The following is a 19,675-nucleotide window of genomic DNA, read 5'->3' as shown; positions in this document are numbered from 1 at the left end:
CAAAATGATTAAAGGACTATAATTGCAATATCATATGAAAATTAAAATTTTATAGTTATTCTAAAATTCATAATAACTAGATAAGAAAACTCAGAAACTTCTTAGAATCAACTCAATATAGAGTGCATCCACCAAGCACAGAAAATAGCTTCTCTGACTTCTACAGCACCTGCTTTGTGATGCTTGATAGAATCAAATCTCTAATGCCCAAGAAAATTCCACTTAAAATTCCACTTCTTCATGCCACAGCACATTACTAAGTAACAAGGAAAGAAACATAGTGTACATCTCTGCAGAAAGATACAATTGAAATGGATAAAAGACTAGAATTCAGAAGGATGTCAGGAGAAACTGTTAGCTGCTTTCACATAGGCATGACTTTCTTGAAAAAGGGTGTATAGAGTACTATCAGAAAATAAGGGCCCTGGACTTAGTCGGTTCTGAGAGATAAAGAAAAAGGAAAATGGAGGAGAAACTCACATAAAGGCAGGCATAATTGGTGTTTTGTTACTAAACAAACTGCTCTTCAGTGTTATAGGTGTGCACGTGATTGACTTTTTTTTTCCAATCTTGCACTTGTATTAACTAGAACCCTAATTTGTCCATGAGGCTGAAGTGTGTCTAATTACTTGCCTTCAAAGCTTATGCCCATTTAAAATAAGCTTATTTCTTTTCCATTGTCAGTTCACTCAGAGCCGCCTAATCCACAATCCTCCCGCCCAGCACTCACCACTTCTGATCATTATGGAGAGCAGAGGCAAGGGATGGCCTTACAGACAGGTTCCAAAAAGATCCATCTGTTCATAACTGTGTGCATCAGCCCACAACACATCCCCCAGCCCTGCTCTCACTGCAAGGGCAGCAGAACATCAAAACCTGAACACATTTACCATCCATGCCGCAAGCCACAAGCGATCTTTCTTTTCTTTCTCTCTCTCTCTCTCTCTCTCTTTTTTTTTTTTTTTTTTTTTTTTTTTTTTTTTTTTTTTTTTGTGAGATGGAGTTTCGCTCATCACTCAGGCTGGAGTGCAATGGCATGATCTCAGCTCACTGCAACCTCTGCCCCACGGGTTCAAGCGATTCTCCTGTTTCAGCCTCCAAAGTAGCTGGGACTACAGGTGCCTGCCATCACGCCCAGCTAATTTTTGAATTTTTAGTAGAGATGGGGTTTCACTATATTGGCCAGGCTGGCCTTAAACTCCTGACCTCAAGTGATCTGCCAGCCTCAGCCTCCCAAAGTGCTGGGATTACAGGCCTGAGCGACCATGCCCAGCCTCTTTTCTTTTTTTAGAGACAAAGTCTCCCATGCTCTTTCACCCAGGCTGGAGTACAATGGCATGATTATAGCTCACTATAATCTCAAACTCCTCTGTGTTCAAGCAATCCTCCCACCTCAGCCTCCTGAGTAGCTTGGGACTATAGGTGTGCATCCTTAATATTTTTATTTTTTGTAGAGACAGGGTCTCACTTTGTTGCCCAGGCTGGTTTCCAACTCTTAGCCTCAAGTGATCCTCCCATCTTGGTCTCACCAAGTGCTGGAATTACAGGTGTGAGTCACCTCACCTAGCCCACAGGTGATTTTTCAATACTTAAGTTTTCTTCAGCCAAAACTTTGAGTTTTCCCAGGTCTCAGGTCAGTAGACCTGGTGGTGATTTGCATGGCTACTAATTTTAAGACTATCTCCATGTGTGCTACAATCCTTAAACTGTTCCTGGCATCTGAGGATGGACTGCCCACAATTGGGTGATTGATGTGCCCTTTTGAACATCTTAGTTAGAGATAGCTCTAAAGCTTGTTCTTAATTGAGGCTCCAGCTCCCTGCTCTCTCTGCTTGGCTTGGGGCCCCTGGAGAAAGAATGAAGCTGCTAGGGAACCTACATGGTTGCAACTAACAAAAGCTCTTTCCAACACAGACAGGGAGCCTGAAGAGTCACCACAATGCCCCACCACCACCCCTAAGGAATCCAGGTTGCTCTTGTGTGCCTCCTTCCTTAAGGCAGTGTGTGTGACCACTATGGCGGGCCCCCAGCTTTGCTCCATTGACAGACCTTAATTTGCCTTATGTTTGAAGATGCTACTTGAGGCCTGTTTTTTCTTAATCAAGCATTCTTATTAATGTTCTTGACATTGTTTTTATGATATAACCACATATACTTCCAGAGGCAATAAGGTGGAGGAGCCTGATAATACTATAAAAAGTATTTTTTTTGCAGTAAAGTGCCAGCCAAACCAAACCCTATGGAGCAGAGATATGAACTGAAAGCCAACGTACATTTAGTAGTGAATCGTAAGACCAACATGTTAGTATGTTAAGGATATAACACATAAGAGATGAGGTCAGTAAGAACTGCTGGTAGAAAATAAGACAGGGGGTGTTAGCAAATGAGGGTTTGAAGGACAGAATAACAAAGACATTGGAGGGGAATTACCAAGTTGACAAACATGTATGAAAAAGAGGTGCTTGGAAACCATAGACAAGGAGGGAATGAAGAATCAGCAAAGGGGCAGAGATTCCTGGTGGCAGGGGTGAAGTTATAAATGCAGGTAACTTCTACCCCACCTGGAACTAGCAAGATTTTTTTGCAGTGGAAGAAGCTACAATGTCAGAAGACAAAAAGTCTCACCAGATTTATAACATTCCCATGCTCTGAGGAACTGGGGAATGTCTAACTAGGAAAATAGAAATATCTTCAAGTATTTTCCACTGAGGATATTAAATGCAGAGAATTAATTACTCAGGTGATGGAGCTGCAGACAGCCTACCACCAGATACTGAGGTAATCTAGAGATTAGCATGGACAGGAAGCACTACCTCCCCTGGACTATAGCAGGAGGTAGTATTGCTGGAATCTGTGGGACAAAGTCACTAGTAAGCAGCTAGAACCAGAGAAGGTCTGTTGAGCACAAGCTGTGCTACAAGATGTGAATTCCCATTGCCAGGGATGCTACCCACAGCTAGGAAAAAAAAAAAACAAAAAAATCCTGCATCACCCTTTTCCCTGCAGTCTCCCACCAGTGCCTCCCAAGGGTAAAACACAGCAAGTCAGCTGACTCAGAAATCTGAGAAAGCAGCCTGCAGGGGTGAGCCCCCTCATCTACAGAGAGGAGGAAGGAAGAGCCAGGAATGCTGGACCCAACACCAGAGAGGAGGATAGAAATGCTGGTGAAAGGAAGAGGAGTTCCAGTGAGCTTGAATAAGAAGCTCTTTTTACAACAGGCATACTTTTAAAAGGTTTGCTTATTGTCATACAATGGTCACAAAGGAATAAATAAACTAGAAGTTCTACCTTCTGGAATAGCTGACTGACAGGAATTCCTGACACATTCAAGTAGCCCCTGATGCTGCCATGCAGAATCCAGGTTGGAAGGGGATTGGGGAATTTATTCTCTGCTACACTTTCTTCAGTTACAATTAAGTCAGGACTAGTCCAAACCAGCGAAAAAAAATTAAGAAAAATTCTACACTATACAAGGCTGACTTTTCATAAAAAAGGATGAGTTCATGTCCTTTGTAGGGACATGGATGCAGCTGGAAACCATCATTCTCAGCAAACTATCGCAAGAACAGAAAACCAAACACCGCATGTTCTCATTCACAGGTGGGAATTGAACAATGAGAACACTTGGACACAAGGTGGGGAACATCATACACCGGGACCCGTTGTGGGGTGGGGGGTGGGGAGGGATAGCATTAGGAGATATACCTAATGTAAATGACAAGTTAATGGGTGCAGTACACCAACATGGCACATGTATACATATGTAACAAACCTGCACGTTGTGCACATGTACCCTAGAACTTAAAGTATAATAAAACAATAATAATAATAATGTTTTAAAAATGGAAAGATTTCAAATCTGCTGCCTCATCATCAAACTCTTGGGCTTCTCTGCAACTACAGGTAGACAATCTACTGGCCACAGCAGCTGCTGTCACATCCTTCTACAGTATTTGTAACAGAGGACTGGCCAGCCTCTGACTGTACACTTGCTGGGACAGGGAGCTCACCACATCCTGATACCGATTCTGTTGTTGGATGGAACTGTTTTTGGGAATTCTGCTTCACAGTATGCTGAGACAACTGTAACCTTTGGACTCAAAAAAGTATGAGTTCTTATTTAATTTGAAAATAAGTATCTGAAGAGAGCTATAAACTATATACCATTTTTTCTAAAAAAAAAAAAAGCTGACTTTTAAAATGAACAATATCATAAATAGTCCACAAAAGTAAATACATATGTGCGCACACACATGTACAAGTAAAACTCAGGAAATCTGAATAAGATTGATGGATTGTATCAATGTCAATATCCTGCTAATAAAACTGTACACTATAGTTTTATAAGATGTTATCTTTGTGGAAACTGGGCGAAGGGTACACACAATCTCTCTGTATTATTATTATTTTTTTTTTTTTTGAGATGGAGTCTCACTCTGTTCAGGCTAGAGCGCAATGGCACAATCTCAGCTCACTGCAACCTCCGCCTCCCGGGTTCAAGCAATTCTCTTGCCTCAGCCTCCCAAGTACCTGGGATTACAGGTGCCCACGACTATGCCTTCCTTTTTTTTTTTTTTTTCCTTGTATTTTTAGTAGAGACAGGGTTTTACCATGTTGGTCAGGCTGGTCTTGAACTCCTGACCTCAAGTGATCCACCCACCTCAGCCTCCCAAAGTCTGTATTATTTCTCAAAATTGCATGTGAATCTACAATTATCCCAAAATAAAATGTTCAATAAAAAATATCATAAATATGTACATAATATCCACAATTAACAAGGCCTCTTCTTTTCTACTGTATGTCCAGGGCCCCTTACACTCACATGCTCAGTATTTCAACTGTCAGCACTCTTTGTTCTTGCTGTTAAGCAAAGCCCAGTAAGCTCTTTGCTGACCCACCCCACAGCTTCTCATAATTTGGTCTTTTCTTTGTCATTGACTTGATATTACTTTTGCAAAAATATGGGGATGATGTCGGGTTGCTATTGTTTGATTATTCAGCCTTTGCATTTCTGACTGTAGAGAGAGTCAGAATATTAGTATTCATACATGGGATAATTAGAAGCCTGTCTTATCTTATTTCATATCTTCTAACAAGCTTCAACCTGTTCATTTCATAACTAAGCTTTTAATTCAAAACAGCTCTCTTTACAGATTTATGCTTTCTTTCTCTCACTCTCTTTACCCCTTTATCCCCTTTGGGAGCTAGTGGCCTAAGAACTGGCAGGAAAAATTGTAGTCAAAAGCTTGGCATTATGACAGAACAAGAGGAAAAAAACAACCCCACCCCCAGCTACCACTCATTCACTTAGCTAAAATATAGGCTATCAAAGCAGCAGGGAAAACAACAGATACAAATGCACAAAGAGTCATGCTAGGTCTTCCAGAAACTGATGGTGGATGAAAATCACCTCTTTGCCAAGAGCAAGGGGGGAAAAAAATCACCATTCAGCACAAAATGATGCACCACAGATCTCTCTTCAGCTCTCCTTCTCTACAACTCCACAAATCCTTCCCGTAAAATATAACTTTCTCCCTTTAATGATCTGAAAGTGAATTATTCATATTCTTCAATTTATCTTTCCTTCTTTTATTTATGCTCAGACATGTACTACTTGACTGTAGAAAGCCTAAGATTACAGGCAAGACAGAGGATTCCCAGCCCTTCCAAGGGTGCCAAGTCCAATGGGCAGGGCATGGCAACAGGACGAGGTAGAGGACTGCACACTCATCTGGAGAACGGCAGCTAAGTGACCACATGGTGCAGGCCGCTGTGTCATGCTGACTGTTTCAGACAATCCATCTCAAACCTTTTCCATATTTCCATCCCACAGTTACTACCTACCTTAGCTTAGGTACTCATGATTGTTTGTCTGAGCAGTGCCACTTCCTAGCTGGTCTCCATGTCCCCCAATGCCTCCTCCATCAATCCATTTCCCACACATCTGCCAGAATCATCTTTCTAAGCTGCAAATCTAAGGAGCAATGCCCTCATCAGTAGGTCTCTATCACCTGAAGTCTCCCAAACTTGCCTCATTATTTAAATAAATAAATAAATAAGCAGATTCTTCCATATCTTTTGTTGAAGAAGCCAACTTTATGACAGAATTTAAGTACAAGTTGTTTATTTGGGGAGGGGATCCTAGGAAGTACTGGAAGAGGAATGGAGAAAGGAGACAGCCATTTTTAAAGCACAGGTTGTCTAGCTGGCTATGACTGTGGGTAACTGAGGCTCAGTTTCACATGGGAACTACAGGACATAGTGTGAAATATGCATCAGTTATTGTGCCCATTGGCAGAGGATGCTAGCAGATTACCCAGCTCTCTTGTATCACTGGCTGAGGTCTATTCCTGAGGCCATTAACTGTGCTGCACTACTAAGCTTCCCCACACACAGGAGAGAAACGCCAGGTGGGGAATAGGAGGTACTTGTAGAACTGCATCCTGAAGAAGGGAGTGTCGGGGCATATAAGTAGCAAACTGACTATGTCTGCTACACCAGGCCATGTCCCTGAAGATGTCCGCTCAGTGTGTCTTGGGTGGGATCTGGAAATCAGTATTGTGACAAACACATCGTGGGATTCCTATGAACAGACAGATTTGAAAAACACTGACAACATTATTATATTATATTTTTTGGACATTATTAAGTCCAAAATCTTTGGTGGACTCTGCCAGGTCCTCCATGTTCTGCGTCTTCTGCCCTGCTCTCCATACCAACCTCCACGCACAGTCCACTTGCCAGAACACACTTGAATCTGTGCACTTCCGGGCAAGCACCATGTTCTCCTCCATGAGCAGCAACTGTGCCTTAAGAATCTGTAAGAGGCCGGGCGCGGTGGCTCACGCCTGTAATCCCAGCACTTTGGCAGGCCGAGGCGGGCAGATCACGAGGTCAGGAGATCGAGACCATCCTGGCTAACACGGTGAAACCCCGTCTCTACTAAAAATACAAAAAATTAGCCGGGCGTGGTGGCAGGCGCCTATAGTCCCAGCTACTCGGGAGGCTGAGGCAGGAGAATGGCGTGAACCCTGGACGCGGAGCTTGCAGTGAGTCCAGATCGCCTCACTGCACTCCAGCCTGGGCGACAGAGCGCGATTCCGTGGGCCCCCCCCCCAAAAAAAACAAAGATCTGTATGATCCCCAAGTCAAATACAGTACCATTTATACAGTGAATGTTTATACAACAAATGTTTATTAAAGAAATAATTCCCAAAGAAATACATAGTATGATATTATTTAAGTGGTATTGAAAGGTTCCCTGGATAAAAAAAAAAAAAAAAAAAAGAAAAAATCTTCCCTATGTATAAAAATAGTAGGTACAATTCCACTATTAAAACTAAGCAAATACATATTGAGCACCTAATATATGCAAGACACTCAGGAATCCCTCCAGAAAAGTACTTCAACCTTTTATCAGCTTTTACACTTTAACAAAGATGTGCTGATATACAGATGTGAATAAAACCCTACAAAGGAGATAAACACCTGGGCAGTGGTGAAAGGTAAAGGGCATTCACTGTAAAAGGAACTGGAGGTATGAAAGACTTTACCTATCCTGTGATTCTGTCAGGGTTGTCTTCGGGGACACTACCTCCTCCCTCACAAAGATTCAATGGGATAAAGAAGGAAGTTTTATTTCAATGGCACAAACACCTGGAATTATGACTTCTTCCAGTGACTAGAAATGTGGTACTTGGGATCCAGATGGTAACTCTGGGCTCTCTCCCTTACATCCACAATGGCTTCTGAGGCTTTCGAGATGTTCAAGGTGCTCTCTTGCAAATGAGACCACAACAAAGGCTTTGGCCACTGAAGTCATTACAGACCTCACCTGTGGCTTTTCTCCCACTGTTAGAGATGTTAACACAGCACCTTGGTCATATTCCAGTCTGGATAATTACATTGGGGCTAGCAAACTTTATCCTCCAGCACCAGCTAAACAAAGTATTCCTTTGGACTTGCTGCCATAACCTTTGTTATGCTGCTGTGGGCTATGAAAGGGCTATTCTATACTTGGGATGGCTGTATTTGTGGAAAATAAATAGCCCTGGCATTACTTTCTATACTGATAAGAAATATATTCCAAATATCACTGGCTAAGTTGGCTATTTTGGCTTAAAATATGCAGTGCCAGAAACAATTAGAAATTACAATAATTTCTTCTCCATTCTCTAAACTTTTACTATCCACACAAATGAAGCTTGAGATATTTGCAGCATTATACAAAGAGGGAGAGACGATGCATTAATTCTACAAAATACACACTTAGTGTCTGCCATATGCCAGGCTATATGTTGTGGGTACTGGGCACTGTTCTCGCTGCTGGGGGTTATGTTGACAGTGTACATATGAAAATTTTCCAGAAGGAGTAATTCAAATAAATTCTTCCTATGCTGCTACATTTCTAAAAATCTGCATACATTATTTTTACTTGAAAAACTACCATACACAGTTCTCCCAATCAAATACTACTTTTGTCCACTTTTTTTTGAGACAGAGTTTCGCTCTTGTTGCCCAGGCTGGAGTGCAGTGAGGCAATCTCAGCTCACCGCAACCTCTGCCTCCCGGGTTCAAGTGATACTCCTGCCTCAGCCTCCCAAGTAGCTGGGATCACAGGCATGCGCCACCACCCCAGCTAATTTTGTATTTTTAGTAGAGACAGGGTTTCTCCATGTCAGTCAGGCTGGTCTTGAACTCCCCACCTCAGGTAGTCTGCCCGCCTCAGCCTCCCAAAGTGCTGGGATTACAGGAGTGAGCCACTGCACCCGGCCTTGTCCACTATTTAAATAAGAGTCTGTAGGACCCTAAACTGTATGTGTATGTGGAAGTATATGTGTACCTAAGAGTGAGAAAATATGCCTTCCTGGCTATCCTGGAGGGTAGCAAATAGAATGCTGCTTATATATTTATTTGTTTGCTTATTTTTAGCAATCATCCCATTTGGGTGGGTAAGAGTTTACAGGTTATAATAGCAGAAGCTGACACAACAAAATTGAAAACATAAATACCCCTTGTTTAAAGCTCTTTACTGTATGAAAGAAACACAAATCAGGCCCTCTGATAGTCTATCATAGGAATGAAAAGTGACAAAAAGAAAAAAATAAGTATTGTATATGTTTGCACATACACACAAATTATCTTGCACATGAAAATAGGAGAGGGAAGCTAATTTAAATCTCAAGATTCCAGTAGGTTAAATTAAATGTATGAACTAAAGAATAGTTAACATCACACTATGTAAGTGGATGCAGAAATAGTTCAGAAATTTTTTTAAGAAACCTAACCTTGAAATTCAGATTAATCCTAGTGGATCTGAAACAGGTACTTTCTCCTAGACAAATTATATCCAGACAGTGGAAAATATATTTTTTTAAAAGTGAAGTTCACTTGAAATTTGTCAAATTATTATTCTTTTGGAAAATCCTTCTAGCTAGAACAAGTTAATAGTAGGCTTCTAAAACTAGGTTTAACATGCTGTAAATCCATTTATTCCCCTCCACAAATCTACTAACGTAAGTCTTTTCTAGTGAAAAGGACTCTCTAACGGTACTTAATACTGTCACTACATTGTTTCTCCCATCAGTCAACGTCAAGGTTTTCCACTTAAGGAATTGTATTAAAGTTAAATGCTTACTTTTGCCATAAATAGTAAACAATGGAATATAGATTATTTAAAATAGCACATGGAACCTCAAAATGTATTATACACATAATGTATTTCCTAAGTTTAGAAGAAATGACTAATAATGCATATATGATCCAAGTTTTCCATCCAATAATCCATTATCATTTGAGCACTAAGAAACAATCTGCACTATCACCTCTCTCAGAGATGGATGACTCATCTTCCACTAACAGGCATTAGGTAACACCTTTGGCAAGAGGGCTTTGATAAAAAACTGAAACAAATATTATGCAGGGACACAGGCACCCCACGAACTTTAAAGAGCCCAGATCACTACACCAACAGTATGTCTACTGCATTGTAGGATAGGAGATTGTAATGAGTGATTAATTAGCTATAATGTACAGGTATACCAACTGACCAACACAATCTTGAATCTCATCCCTGTTGAAAATTCACACAGAATAAGGGATTATTAAAGACTGCCCAAAGCCATAGACAACTACCAAAGCAAGGGACTGGCCTTCCCAGTTTATGGAAAGAGGCAGGAATCACAGGACTTTTAGAGATTCAAGCCACAATATATTGTACACAATGCATCTAAGACCACAGTCTAGCCTAGCGTGTCAATGTTGAATTTTTATTCTCAAATGTTATTGTATTTTCTAAGTACAGTATTAGAAATTACAATATTACGTTTTTATAAAGATAAAAATCTTGGTTGCAAATGTTATGTAAATAAAAAACCAAGAAAGAATAATAAAGGAGAGAAATGAGGGGGGAAATGGTCAAGTGTGACCCAGCGGAAGACATCCTGAGACTGGGTCTGTCACCAGGGTTGTGTCACATAATCTCACTATGCCTCAGTGTTCCTCCATATTAAAGGGTTAGGCTAGAGCCTCAGTCTCTACTTCATTCCTAGCAGTAAAATCCTGCCATCTATTTAGGTATCATAGAAAACCCAAGTTTTTGTAATATCCTAAGAGCACCTGGCAGCAGCAGAAAATGTGCTTACAATGCTTAATGACTAAAAAGGGAAGAATGAGAAGGGTCTAAACAATCCTCCCAAACTTGCATTTTTCAGTTTATACTAGGCTTAAGAGGGCAATTGAAGTTAGATGCTTCATTTCATCCCACAATAATTCTTATTATAATAAAACATTTAATATTCCTTAAAAAACATCCAAAAAAAGAAACAGCTTCACCTTACTCAAATGAAACTTAGTGGATCTGTCTCATTTGGAGGGTTGCAATGCCTGAGCTACAATGTGAGTATCAGGATGTGGAAGCAGCTGTCACTGCTTTGTTTTTCATTCACAGTAGGTGGTTGCCAGGCAACAAAATACTATTGTCTGTTTCCATGATCTATTGGCCAATTCTACTGGTGATAATGCTTTCTACAGTTTAAAACAGGGCCACCTTTTGGACAAAAAGAAATGAGAAAAAATTCTAAGGATGACAATAACATATATATGAATAAATACACTGAATGTACTCTAAAATTATGTGTATAAATATACAACTGTGTGCTGATACACATACAAATATTTTGCATGTATGCATATGTGATTATATACATTCTCCTACATACAAACCCATCTAAATTTAATAGGCCCACAACTTGAATCTAAATCCCTTAGGGAAATCAAGGCATGAACTAGAGAAATAAAAACAGAATTATTTTCTTAACAATAGCAATAACTTCCAATTTGTCACATATATCAAATCCTGTTTCTTGAACAGGAGGTCCTCCAGTCAGAAAAGCAATTCTGTCTACTTATATAAAAAATAATAATGAAAAGCCTTTACCATCTACTTTAGAATCATGTAATACATTTAATATATTGTTTTATTATCACATGCTACCAATGTGTACAAAGATAATTTAAAGAGTGTTGCTGTTTACAACCAAGAATCTTAAATTTTATTCATCTTAAAAATAATTGAATTGTTCTCCCTGGAATAGCCTCATGTGATTCCCCACTTTGTTTTGATATGAGTCCCTGGGGAACAACAGTCACGCTATGTTACTCTTGCATATTTCAGTAGCTTACAAATAAAATAACACACAGTGTACTCAATATAAAGTTGTCAACATTAACTTGCATCAGTTGCTATTTGTTTTGCATTGACAAGGCTTCTTAAAGATAAGAATTACAATATTCTTAGATGTACAGACACAACATCAAAACAGCCTGAAGGAATTAAAGCCGGAAAATGCTAGAGGTAATCACGCTTTGAAACGAAGAGAAATCAGTATCATTTATACGTACACACATATTTCTTTAAAGGCTCTAAATAATGCCAGAACAATCTGTATTTTATGCAATGCTCATCTGTCTTCCCTCACAATATTCTGAAAGCACTTCAACTATTTAACGCATCCCCTCCAAGAGGCCTTTCACTTTTTCAAACTCATTATCACTTTCAAATCTGTATATTACAAGAAACTGGAATAAGCAATATCCATTACATGAATAGACATTATTAATATAAAGTCTCTATCAAAGTGGCAACGCTAGCAAAACAAAAGCAGAGTGTGTTAACCATGAGCTAAGTACCAGCAAATGTTACCACTTTGCTTGACAGAGCCGTCTCAAACAGCACGCACCCGCCTCTCGAGAGGGCCCACCAGGTGTCTCCCTCACATCTCACCCCACAAATGACCCACTTCTTCCTCTCTCAGCTTTCCAAGCTCGCTCACCTGTGTCTCTCCTCCAGGAATCAATTTCCTTCCCACTTTCTCCACCCTTTTCAGATCCCTTAATTACCCTTCATTATTTTCTCCAAACTACCAGACAAATCTGCAGCCCAGTTGGCCAGGAACCTCTCCATACGCACGTATTTCCTGCATTCTCCTGGGTCTGCTTTTAAATACTGCTACCACCAAACAAATGTAATCTTAACAAAATTAGGATTACACTGTCAGTGTCTTTTTTCATGTAATGTTACAGCAGTGAAAGATTGAGGGAGAGAAAAGGAGAGAAGCAGGAGTGTATCTGGGTGAAGGAGCGTGGCTCAGTGGCTATACAATGAGACGCAGTGATTCCACACAAAGCTGGGCTTGCCCACCTGTCGACCCCACTTTCCCCATGTGCTCGCCGCGGGATGACAACCACAACACTCCAGAACCACCCCCCCGAAAGGGGGCGGGGTTGCGCCTTCAACCAATCAGGACCCGCGAGCCCTGGGTGTCCAACCTATGGGGTGGCTGTGGCCGTGCAGGGGGAGGACGTGGGGTGGTCTGGGAGGGGCCGCGTCCGTGGGAGGCTCGCACGTGTCGGGTCCGGAGAGGCGCGGAGGCGGCCGGCGTCCAGCGGCCGAGGCGCGGGCTCTGAACCCTGGCAGCTGCCGAGTCCAGCTGCCCCAGTGCCCCCTTTACCTCGCGCTGGGCCAGGCAGGGCGCGCTCCCGCCGAGAAAGACCTGTCCAAGGTGTCCGAGCTCCCCACGAGAGGGGACAGTCACAAATAATAACAATAGTACCCAGCGCAGACTAGGCGGGGAGGAAAGTTTCCGGCCCGCAGCAGAGCAGAATCCGCCAAGGCTGGAGGAGAAGGGATGCAGAGCGGGAGGGTGACAACCTGAAAGAAGAGGGCAGCGGGAGCACTGTGCGGGCAGGACCGGGTCCCGGGGGCGACGCCCGCCGAGGGAGACGGGTGCGGGGTGCGCTGTCCAAGGTGCAGGGGAGGTGACTGGCGCGCGGCGGGCGCGGAGCCCGGAGCCGACACTGGCTGGCGGGCGGCGGGGAGATCGGGGAACAGCTGTCTGGGGCGCTGGGCACCCCCGAGCTCGTAAAAGTAACGGAGCTTGAGCCGGGGCACGTCAGGGAAGAGCGTGAGGGCTGCACCGAAGCCCCCACGCGTCCATGCACTCCTCCTTACCAGCCTCACCTCTAGCTCCACTCCCCTCCCCCCTCGCCCACTCCCCTCCCAGTCTAGATCCAGGTGCCGAGGCGGGGGCGAGACCAGAGGACCCAGGCTCGGAGCCCGGACGCCCCAGGGATGTTGCGGGCCCCGGAGCTGCTTACCTGGGGCCGCCGTATGGAGAGCAGAGGCAACCCGCCGCGCGGAGTGGGGCGCCGGGCGCGGCGCGGCTCCTCCTAGCCTCGGCGTCCTCCTCCTTCTTTGCTTCTCCCGGACTCTGTCCCGGGCACGGAGCTGGGAGACGCGGCCGGGCTGCAGTCGCCTTTCCCTCCGCCGCCGCCGCCGCCGCTGCAGCAGACAGAGGACGCCCCGTGGCGGCTGGAAGCCTGTGTGAGTAGCGGCGCCCGGGAGAGCGGGGATCTGCTGAGGGGCGCTGGAGACTCCGCGGCTGGAGGCGCGCGGGCGTGCGCACGCGCGCCTGCGAGTGTGAGTGTATGGGTGCGCGCGCGCCCACGGGGTGGGGGAGTCGCGAGGGGAGGGGGAGAGAGGCCGAGAGATGCTCGTAGGGACCGAGGCAAAATTCTGCGCCCCCGGAAATCCGTAAACGCTGGGAAGGAGGATCGAACGCGCGTCTCGCTTGGAGAAGCTGCCCACCGGGCGGCAGCAGAAGAGTAGGGGAAGTCAGCGAGGCGCGCTAGGGGCCCGGATCCCAGCCTGGCAGAGCCGAGCGGAGCGCGCAGCCACCGATGCAGCAGAGGCGGCGCCCACAGCCCACGGTCGCGCTGCCCCCTCTTGGGAGGGGCCGAGGCCGCTCGCTCCCGCCACCGCCGCCGCAGTCCGGACTGCTCTACTAGGAGCGGGGAAACCGAGAGAGGGACCGCACAGTTGCTACGGCGACCTTGGAGGCGCCGGGCCGGCTGAAGGGCCAAGAGGAGAACCCGGGCGCACGTGGCCGACTCCAGGCTGGAGCGGGTGTGTGCCAGGGTTGTGGGCTTGGGGTAGAAGGTGGAATTGGGCCGCGCGGCCTGGGCAGAGAATGCGGGGTGTGCGGCCCAGAGTGGCTCGGCCGGGGTGCGGTCAGCATGCAGGTTGGTAAGGGTGAGGGGATCCTAACCCCAGGTGACATGTTGCCTTTTTTTCCTCCTTGGAGGCTACTTTTTCTCAAAGTTATCCACTTCCCAGATAAGAGTGCCGGCCTCCTCTTTGTTAGGATTCAACTTAGCTGTGCAGGCAACCAGGCAGTGCCTCCTTCAAGTCAGGCTCTTCCAAGAACCGCTCCCACCACCACCCCCACCCCCACCACCCACACACCCACATCCCCCGCTCCTCCTTCAACCCAACTACATTGTAATACTTTAGAAATAAATGTTTAAAGCACATTTACATTCTCTGCCTCTTAAAAGATATATTGTCCTAGTAGTGTACTTTTCCTTGCTTATTTTAAATTCCGAGTGGGATTTCATTCACACAAGCATTTCTTCAAGGGTTGTAAGGTCTGGGTAATACGCAAAATACCCTTCCTGGCAGGAATCCTTCGGGCAGGGATTGTGTTTTGCACACTTTTGCATGCCTCCGGTGCTTAGCATAGTACTCTGTACTTTTTGAGTTCCCTGTAAATGTTGAATGAATGACATTGTTTTCTAGCTTCACATAACCTGAAGGCAAAGACTTGGATGCTGGGAAAGTCATTACCACCCCGCTAGGCTTGCTTGATTTTAACTTATGCCATTTCCCTGTGTGTGGCTATTTTCCCCCCTGGCGGTCAGAACCCCAGTGCAAAGAGAGAAAATAATACTTATCCACTGTGCACCCTTAAGAAAGGGTGCATGCAGAAGCACTCTGTAGGGACCCCAGTGGGATCCCCTGGGTGTGAGGGGGCCAAAGCTCAGAATCTAACCTCTCAAAATGTGAAAGTCACTGTTCCTGAGCAGTTTATACTGTCCCTTCTAGAGCAGAAGGATGGGGAAAAGAGTTTTAAGAGAAATACACTTTTGTTTTGTTTCTGTTTTTTGTTTTTTGAGACGGAACGTCGCTCTGTCACCCAGGCTGGAGTGCAGTGGCGCGATCTCGGCTCACTGCAACCTATGCCTCCCGGGTTCAAGCGAATTATCCTGCCTCTGCCTCCTAGTAGCTGGGATTACAGGCATTGGCCATCACATCCGGCTAATTTTTTTTTTAATTTTAATTTTTTTTAAAGTTTTTAGTAGAGACAGAGTTTCACTGTGTTTTCCAGACTGGTCTCCAACTCCTGACCCCAAGTGATCCACCTGCCTCGGCCTCCCAGAGTGCTGGGATTACAGGTATGAGCCACCGCACCAGGCCAGAAATACACATTTCTAATAGCTTATCAGGTACGCATTTTTCTCCTGTAAAGAGTAGTGTTCGTGGACACTGAACAATACGTGCAGGGTCACCCCAGACTGCTAATTCTGCTGCCTGGTGTAGCACCAAGTCTACATCCTTCACCCTTGGTATTTCTACAATCGTCGTCTTAGAAGCAGAAGTCTTCAATTTTGCATTCCATGCTAAATTTCAATTCCTTTGAACTCAGGCTCGCCTATGAGCTGCTTCTCTCTCCACTCATGATACCACAGCTGTGAAGTATAACTGAAATAAAGTGAAAGTTAAAATGGATTTATTTGGGTGCCGTGTGTTCTCTAGTGGGGGTCCCTTTACCTGATTAATCTACCTTCACTCAATTGACAGTCTTCTTAGAAGACATTTGTTGTGATATTGGAGCTTTTTTTTTAGGTTGAAAGCTTAGATATTTAAATTTTTCACTTGAAAGGAAGCTCTAAAACTTGCAGAAGAAGCAGAAAAATTCTGATACCGAAAATGGACCCTTGACAGCCAACCTATAGAATGGGTATGAGTCAGAATTTTCCAAAACAATTTTAAAACTTCATTTTCCTTGGAAAGTTGCTTTTAGGGTTTTGTTGGGCTCAGAAACTGATACCAGAAAATATGGCACTTTGACATGCTGGACTGAAGAAGCGCCTCAAGGTCTCTCTGACCCTCTCTCTGCCTCCTGTCTGTCAGTCTTCTGTCTCACCCAAAGCACAAGATGAAATTGTTCTCTGAAGGTCTTTCATCTGCCTAGAAACCAGACCTGCCAAAGAAGAACACACTTGCCTTCTCTGAGTTTTTATTAATCTAACTCACATCACAGGAAGAAAGATTGAAGACTGTCAACACAACTGGACATACTTTTGTCACACTGCTCTGGGGCCCAACAGACTTTATCCCAGGCCATTGTATGTTCACCAAGCTCACTGAATTCCACTAAAAACTCTTTACTATCCCCCTTAAAATCATCCACATTTCCCTTTCTATTCTTCCCCTATGAAGAAGGGTATATGAGTATCTGTGTAACCCATTAGGTTATTGAGCAGTCATTTTCCTGCAATTCCCTTGGGTTACGCACATGAAAACAAGTTTTGTATGTCTTTTCTCCTATTAATAGGAGAAAAATCATCTGCTTTTTGCAAGGTGATTTTCAGCAAACCCTCAGAAGGTTGAAATCCCTACAGTTTCAACAGCTTCCCAAGTGCTCGTCTTACTTGGTGGGTAGAAGAACCTTAATAAAGCTGTAATTTATCTGATGACCACCAAAGGTGGTCTTTGTAATAATAAATATAAGAAGCCAATATTTAAGAATGTAAACATTGCCATCTTAATGTATGTTAACTTAAAAATAAATTAGTTAATGTATGTTAAAAGGTAAACAATAGAAACAATAACAACATAGACATGTAGTATTTCTGACCAACTTAAACATAAAAGTTTGGAGGAGCAACTAGGATTATACGCTATCAACTCCATAGTTCCTTCTGCTACTTAAGTACTAGGTAATACAATGTACAGCTGAGAGGTTCATTTTTATATGTTATTATCAGATTTAAAATCAGTGGCATATTTGTAAAAGTTCTATTTTTCTTCCTAAAGGGAATGTTCCTTAACATAACTGTTTTTTTCAGTTTGCAGCAGTGCAGTAAACTAGTCAATCATTAACTTAAAAACACAGGATGGTGAAGGTGTGGGGCCTATGGAGAAACGCTCTAAACTTATTTGATCACAACTGTTTTGTCAGTCTAAATAAAAAAAACAAAAGCTTTCCACTTTTAAAGACTGATACATTTAGACTGTGAGATGTACCATGGATTCCAAAGTCAACTCCTCATGCTAGAAGCCCATTGCCCCAAATCCTCTGAAGTGAGAAGGCAGGGACCGTTAGCTGAAATGCTGTTGATTTTAGTGGCTGTGGGCACGCATAAGGATACAGGTAATTTCCCTCATAATGAGGTCCCAGATCACTTAGTCCATTACAGTTTTAAATGATAAAAAACACCTTGACCTGCACCTGGAACAAAAGTACCAACTCGTCCAAAGTATAGTACGGGAACAAGAAGCGGCCTCAAGTCATCCTATTTGTATCCATGTCTTTAAACATTGCCTTATTCTACATACTACTTAGGAAAACTTAATTCTGACTGGAGATCAGACATCTTTAGGAAGGTTAAAAAATCAGAGAAAAAAATGTTGTTATAGTTTACTAAGCAAAAGAAGACTAGTTTTCTTTCTTAGTCATCATTGCTGACATTTGGGGTACAATGTCTGGTTTCAGTGGTTCTAACAGTTTATAGAGCTATATATTTCCAAGAAACTGAAGAAAGCTATGGATCCTTTCTTCAGGAAAATGAACATATTAATGTATAAAAAATGTTTAAATAAAATTTCGGGGAGTTAAGGGAACTCCCTCTGAAGCCCACGTTAAGAGCTACTACCTAATATAGATTCATTGCACCATGACATTTTATAGCTAAATAGAAAAGAATTGGTAGATTTACTAATCTTACTTCTATTTTTAATCTAATAATTTATTTGATTGTCAACACCAAGAAGAGGCATAAGCAACTCAGTAAACCGAACAAGTATTTCTTGAGTACCTACTTCATAATCAGTTCTGTTCTTCAAGCTGTGTTTGTTACCAATAAAGTATAAAATATGATCGATCTATTCCTTTAAGGAGCCTACAGTCTAGTAATCATTATTCTTGAGTACAAAAAAAGTGAACATAGGTATAATTTATCACTTGACCAGGTGCAACAAACTTCAATTTGAATTACCAGTAGGACTTAATAAAGCTATTTGTTAAATAAACCACTTAAGTAATAATTGATTATCAGTGGCCAATGTATGTATGCATATTTTCATATTCATATTCCCTAGTATTAATCATTTAGATGATCACACCATACATAATGTAAAAAGCTAGTCTATTGCTGTAGTGTGAATTTTAGATTGAGGATATGAAGAAGTTGACAAGGAGAGATAGACCATGTGGGCAATGGCAGCTGTGGATTACCTTTCGCTGGGATCCCTGGGCAGACTGGAATAAGTTGGAATATGCTAGAGCTTATATTTAACCCATTCAAGAATTTATAGGGCAACCCATGAACACTGTTTTTGAAATTTCTATGTCTACAAAAACCCAGAAGTCTCTTCTTGCATAATTTTAACATTTTATTATTACTCTCCTTACAATTTTTTTAATTTTCACTTTCTCAATTTCTTTCCACTTACTAACACAGAATTCTTTTTAATTAATGTAATTTTTAAAAACACAACTTCTTCACTCAATTTCTGACAAAATTATGAAGAGTCAAAAAGCGCTTATAGAGTGAATTGACATAAAGCCATTTACTTAATTAGAGCTGTTCGAAGCCCAACCATCCATGTATTGAATGCTTTATATAACCTGCCTCCCGATGGGCCCCAGAGGCTTCATACGGGGAAGCCAGGACTATTAGTGCTATCTTTTGACTTTTCCAGTGGTGGTCTTGGCACAGCATTAAAATAACACAGGATACTGAATCATAAGATCTGAGTTCAAATCCCAGCCTTGCTGTGTGAGATTGGGCACCAAACTTTCTGAGCGTCACTTGTCCCCGTCTGGGAAATGTGGATAATAACACCTACCTCATCAGTTTCTTCAGAAGCTTACATTAAGTAACATTAAGTTACATTAAGTAACATGAGAGAGTCCCTTTGTTGTGTTGTAGGACTTCAGTAAATCTTTGTAAACCTTGGATCTAAATCAAAAGTGTGTGGCAGAAAATTGGAACACAGTCATGAATAGGAAGCTCCTGTAGAAATTATTTAAATCTTTATTATAATGTTGAA

At 42.8% G+C, this 19,675-nt stretch overlaps 1 protein-coding gene across 3 annotated transcripts in view; it reads right to left on the bottom strand.

The window, feature by feature from the left end:
* The window catches only part of ENOX1 (ecto-NOX disulfide-thiol exchanger 1), a 587,079-nt gene extending 573,091 nt beyond the window's left edge, over nucleotides 1–13,988 (bottom strand). Inside the window, exon 1 of one of the 3 annotated variants that reach the window (XM_030922273.1) lies at nucleotides 13,657–13,988. The gene's annotated coding sequence lies outside the window, so the exon portion shown is untranslated. The remainder of the gene's footprint in view (nucleotides 1–13,656) is intronic. The other 2 variants (XM_030922275.1, XM_030922274.1) reach the window with 2 other exon arrangements.
* Between the last annotated feature and the right edge of the window lie 5,687 nt (nucleotides 13,989–19,675).

The sequence above is a fragment of the Rhinopithecus roxellana genome, chromosome 18, assembly GCF_007565055.1.
Source record: "Rhinopithecus roxellana isolate Shanxi Qingling chromosome 18, ASM756505v1, whole genome shotgun sequence".
Lineage (NCBI taxonomy): Eukaryota > Metazoa > Chordata > Mammalia > Primates > Cercopithecidae > Rhinopithecus > Rhinopithecus roxellana.
This window is presented reverse-complemented; position numbering and strand designations above follow the sequence as displayed.